We start from the raw sequence: 6280 nt of genomic DNA, 5'->3' as shown, positions 1-6280 counted from the left end.
ATACGGAAATATACAGTTAAAAAATAATGGATTGCATGCCATATCGCACCATTGGCCCCTCTGGCCATCACCAGTAGGTGAAGAGTCTTGACCACGGACACAATACCGAGAGTGTCCGAGCCGGGGCTCGAACTGGCAACCTTCTGATCACAAGGCGAATTGCCAACTCTTGAGCCACGATCGCCCTAAATAGCAATGATAATAATACTTATGTGATGTAACACAAGCTTATAGGAATCACGTTATATACTTTTCCATAGCATCAAATTTGAATTCAACAGTTCAATCTTTCAATCATGATACATTTGTCAATGTATTTTAACAATCTAAATATGCATATGTACAGACAGATACATTTAATAATCATGAAAATTCTGTTTTATTACATTACAGTGATTTAATGTTAATTTACATTTGAAATGTGAAATCACAGTCTATTTACGTAACTTTAATGATATTCTAGAAGAACAAAACTGTAAAATGCACAGTAAAATACTTTTATATTAGGATTTTTTCCTACAGTGCTGCCATACCCGCGACCTTGTGGTTGTTAGTTCACATTCATTGGCCGATGCTTAGCGTCATGTTATTATGTGTCCCAACATCCAATGGCATGTCACATTGTTTTCATGGCCACACCCTCACCCAGGTGCAGAGGCCTATTTCTGTTCAGGAATGTTGTGAATACTTTGAGATTTATATTAATTGCAATTCCTACCTCTACATTTATTTTTTAAAATATATAATTAGCACAGCGTGTGGCCGTGCAATGTTTTTTTTTTTTTTTAGTTTTTATTCCTATTAATTATATTTTCACTTGTTACCTATGAATTATTGAATCAGACCTAGATGACATGAAATTTTCAGCACAATTATAATTCAAATACTTCTTTAATTATTGATTATTCTCATTAATTTTCGATCATTTTATATATTTTTCCATAGTATTACATTTGGATTTAACAGATCATTCCCTCACATAACAGACAAATATTTGTGAAATTATGATACATTTCTGAATGTATTTTTACAATCTAAATATGCATATGTACAAAAAAATATATTTAAAAAACAAGTAAATTGTGTTTTACTATATGTACAGTGATGTTATGTAATTTTACCTTTGACATGTAAAATCACAGTCTACTTATGTAAATTTCATGATATTCTAGAAAGACAGTACAAAACTGTAAAATATACAGTAAGATAGTTTGACATTACTCTATTTTGGAACAGTGTATGCTTCATCTCCTGCTTTGCATTTGTGTGCTAGCAGTGTCCAAGCGTTTTTTTCCCCTTCTCATACCGCCCCCCCTCCCCCCCGCAATGGCTTTAAAACAGTTTAAAACAATCTCAGATCTTTTATTTTGCAAGGCCTTGGCTTGAATGAAATGTCCGTAATTAAAGAACAGATGGATCTTTGTATTGCAAAACAAAGAAGGAGAAAATGCCATGTTAAGCTGGCATTGCATCATACTGTTGATATAACCATTTGTTTGATCCAAAGAGATGATGTGGATTGAAAATGTGCCAGGGTGCATATCAGGGGAAGCTAATATCAGCGTGTGTAATTACTGATAGCCCAACGATCGCCCTCTGCTTGGATAAACCCGATTAGGATCGACTAGGCTGTAAGCCTCTCTAATCCACCGTAAGGAGAGAGGTATGGATGCAGGGAGGGAGGAAACTCAGAGAGAGACAGGGTGGCACATAGGGTGAAGGGGAGAAAGGGAAATAAAGATAAACAAGGTGCAAGAGGATGAAAAGCAGACAGGAACAAGACAGAGAGAGAGGAGAGAGAAGGCAGAGAAAAAAACAGGCGAAGAGAAGCTGCACAGTGTGTCAAAGCAGATCACTGCCCGCAGGAAAAACAGGCAACAACACAGCAAACTGAACTCCCTCCAAACCGCTTTTATCTCCTTCCACTGTGGTTTTGACCTTTGCCATTGCATCCGAGAGTTCAACCACATTTTATTTTAAATCACGTTCCTGCTCTGTTTGCAAAAAATTTTTTTTGTCTTTAATTTTCATTATATTCTGCAGATCTCTGTGCATGGTTGCTGTATGCACAGACTGTAGGTAGAAGCTGAAATGCAAAGTGTCTAAGTGCTGACTCCTCCTCCTCTGGCTGCATAATAAAGTCCAGTTTGTAAGTTTATCGGGTCACAGGGGCAGCTACTTAAGCAGAAAAACACAGAGATCCATGCCCGGTTACCAGAATAAGTTTGTAAGTCTGTAAGAAAAAAAGGCCCAGGTCTTTGATGGCACCTGTAAATGCTGAAGCAGGGTTTACCTTGAGAGTGGCAAGGTGAGAATTAAGTTGGTGGTATGTGATTAACACTGTCTATCAGCAAGATTACACAAAAACCACTAAGCTAAAGTTAATGAACAGATGGACAGGTGGGAATGGCAGAGGAGCAGACTGTTAGATCTGTATCCTTTCTCTCAAGAAACAGGACCCTGGCACTGAACCTCGGGGAAGATGTGCTTTTCTAGTTTAAAAGCTGCTTTGTTGTCTTTTCGTCTCAAAAGATGCTTTGCAAGACTTTATCTAATTACGGTCATCTCAGTTAAGTAAATTTGACTTGAAATAGCTCTTGAGTAAATGGAAGGGAAAAGAGAAAAGGGAGAAAAGAGCGTGAAAAGTAGGTGGGGGTATAAAGGAAACAAAGGGAGGGAATGTGATCAGAAAACACAGAGGAGTAACAGACTGGAAGAGAGACGCGTGAGAGGGAGAGAGAGTGAATGAAATAAATGCAATTTCCATGATCAGTTTAAGTTTGAGACCATTAGTCCCTGTACGTGTGTGTGTGTGTGTTTGTGTGGTGTGTGTGTGAATACACCGTAAACTTGGAGGAGCCACACAAAAGCCCACACATATGATGTGATACAGTAGATTCCCATGATATGAACCCCTGTGTGGTTCTCACATACGGTATGGGGGGAAAAAAAATCAATATAATCACAACTATAGTGTTACCATCCCATTTTTCACTCTCCCTGTGAGAGAGAGCACGCACTACATAAAAATTAATTTCATTTCAGCCTCAGATAAACCAGTGAGTGTCAGAACTCAGGCCACGCCTCTGTGTAATTTCCACTGTAAAAACTGAGGGAGAGTGAGAGAATCCACAGATTTCCTTGTCCTTTACTGACAAAGCTAAAGTGGCTCCACTTAACTGGTCAGAGGCCATAAATGCATTAAGAGTTTTCTTTGCATTAGCAGGCAACTTCTTGTGCAAACAACCACAACAGCAATCATGAGAAGTCATTTTGCTGCTGATGAGTCTGCAGCTGCTTCTTGAGGTTATAAACTTATAAAAGCTCTTTGAGAGAGGCAAAGTTTAAGTCTTTATTCCTTTTCTAAGGAAGGAGCTGATGTGGAGGTATGTTTCTAGTGACATTTGTTTGTCGGCAAGATTACACAAAAACCACCCAGCTGAACTTCATGAAACCTGGTGGAGAAGTGGATAGCGACCAGAGAAATACCTCAATAAATTTTGTTGTGAATCTGGTTTACTTTTCTTAAAATTACAATATAGTACATTGGCTTTGGTGAATAGCTCTTGTGTTTTTAGAACCTCTGGCTTACACATAACATTGTTTAACATCATTTATTTATTGCTTATAATTTGCATTAGTAACAACTTACTTGCTATAAACCAAAAAATAAAGAATACAGATAAAATAGTCCAAAACTAAGAAATAATAACGTTAAAATTGTGCTTTATTGAAGTAGTCTGCATAAGGAAATGTACTTAGTTGCTTCTACTGCTGTTCCAGAGATGGCTTAGCTGTAAAACTAGCATTGTCCTTGGAAAAGCTGCAATTTTGCCCTCACAACTTCTTTGTGTTTTAGTTTTTTATGATTACCTTGTCCAGTGAAGTTTCACTTCTATCAAAGCCAGCTAGATGCAGGGAAATGCATGAACAACTTACTGTCCAGAATAGTCTTTGAAATACTTTGGTATAGCTGCTATCTTTATTCATTTTTGCAGCATATCCAAGTAGTATAAGCTGAACATTCAGCCTTGCTGAATGTCTGAATGGAAGCAAACTCCTGCAGTGAGATTCTACAGTCTTGCAGAAACATTTCCAAAAGAGTGGAGGCTGTTCTACAAATGGAAGAGTGCTCATCTTCACAAAGAATATCTACATGTCCATGCACTTTTGTAAAATATATTCAGGGGTGCTTACCTGGCTTTTTGTAGGTAAAAGGTATCCTTAGAAGTGTATAACTTTATTTATAATAAAACTGTGTAATACATTAGTTGGCTTATATATTCAAATCTTCAAAATAATAAAGGTCTAAACATATTTCAGTGGAAGCCAGTACCACCTTTACCTCTGGCTACACATTTTTCCATGGATAGACAGAAGCCAACAGATTATGAGAAACATCAAAACATTTCGAAGGACTGAATAGTTCAGCTGAAAACACATTACACTATATTAAGTGTGGCATCCCATGATATACTAAAAACAAAAGTAGATTTATTTATGTCAATTTACCAGGCGGTAATGCAAACAAATGGGAGGCGTCTACATGGCCTTTTACATGAGGTACAGTGTGTTCCCCAGGCCATTGGCTGTACTGCCTTCAGACTCAGACACAACTTTCTTAAACAGATCAGGCACTTTGATCATTTACAGCATAAGTGCAGGGGGGAGCTAATTTAATGAACGATGAAAGCACCATGGTAAGACGTGACACTGAGCCTTCGTGCAGGACAAGGAGCTTGAAACTCGCTCAGCTAAATGGAGTACACAGTGTTTTTTTTTAAATCATCTGGACATGTGCTTATCCTGCTCTGCTATGCTTCGCATGTGGTGAGGCCCTGAGGGGCTTCATTTTCCCCAATGCTTGTGGAGATAGGAATATGAGAAAATTTGCTACCAGGGTTTCAATCAATAACAACACTTATACTTTCTTTAATAAGATGAAAAATGTAAAGCACATTGCACAAGTCTTATGCCAACCCAAGTTTTGTAAATGTTTGCTTCCAAGGTGCCAGACTTTCTTCTTATTCTTTAAAGTGGTGTTGTTCAATATTTTTGTTCACCACTGCGCTTTCCGGGGGGGTTTCTGTGGACATTGGCTGCTTTTTCACCAATATTCAGTCCAGTCTTTGTGTCTGACCTTTATCAGGTAAATGTGTTGTCAACACATAACGAAATCTTCACAGAGAAGCTAAGATCAGATAATAAGCCGTATGCTTTGGCACTTTGGTAACTTGAAGCCTGTCAAAAACCACAAAATTTGTTCCCATTTATGAAGCGCAAGTATGTAAGTTCAATAAGGAAGATTAGTATTGACTCATCTGTCTGCTTTCCTACGTGGTTGGCTGTCAGTCTATTCTTTACATCACTTCCATTTTCCCACGCTGTAAAACTCAATGCTGACATCATTGCTTTAGTCCAGTCATCTTTCTACCAATCAGCCTCCACTCTATGTACTTTACATCGCACTGGGCATCTTTCATTCTTCCTTGCAGACTCCTTCATGCAACCCACCTCCTCCCCAATTCCGCCTCATGCAAACCACTCATCCAAGCCTCCATCTTATCTTCACCACCATGAGAGTCTAGACTGCGGAGCGAAAAACTTGACATAACTCAGGATATGTGCAGGGTATCCATTAAAACCATTTGAGGAAACTGGAATAAAACAGTAAAAAAATAATAAGTGGAATAAGTGGCAGGCCTAAAAAACTCTCTACAGCAGATGAACAGTATCCGAACGCCATGTCCTTAAGAACTAGAAGAAAATCTCACAAAGAACAGACCCAGGAGCTAAGAGTTGCATCTGGCCTCTTCAGAAATGTTCTCAGTGGAAGGGCGGATAGCAAGAAGCCTTTCTTAGTGAAGGAAGGGAAGAGAAACAGGGACAAAAGGCTGGGGTATGCCAGATTACATGAGAACTGGACTGAAAATTAGTGGCAACAGATCTTTTGGAGTGATGAATCCAAATTTGAAAATTTTGATTGGAATTCTCACTATGTACAGAGGAGGTCAGGAGAGAGCGTACAGCAGTGAGTCTCTAGGGCCAACTATAAAACATGATGGAGGCTCTGTCTGTCTGACTGGCATCGGCTTCATTTCTCATAATAACGATGCTCCCAAGTACAGTGCCAACGCAGTAACAGTATACCTGGATTCAAAAACACAGAAGGATCATGATCAGTCATGGATTGGCCTCCCCAGAACCCAAACCTCGGAGAACAGAATAAAAAGGCAGCCAACATCTGCAGAAGAGCTTTAAATGCCCTTCAGGTTGTACT

Source organism: Astatotilapia calliptera, chromosome 6 (genome assembly GCF_964374335.1).
Source record: "Astatotilapia calliptera chromosome 6, fAstCal68.1, whole genome shotgun sequence".
In the NCBI taxonomy this organism is placed as follows: domain Eukaryota; kingdom Metazoa; phylum Chordata; class Actinopteri; order Cichliformes; family Cichlidae; genus Astatotilapia; species Astatotilapia calliptera.
Note: the sequence above shows the minus strand (reverse complement) of the source record.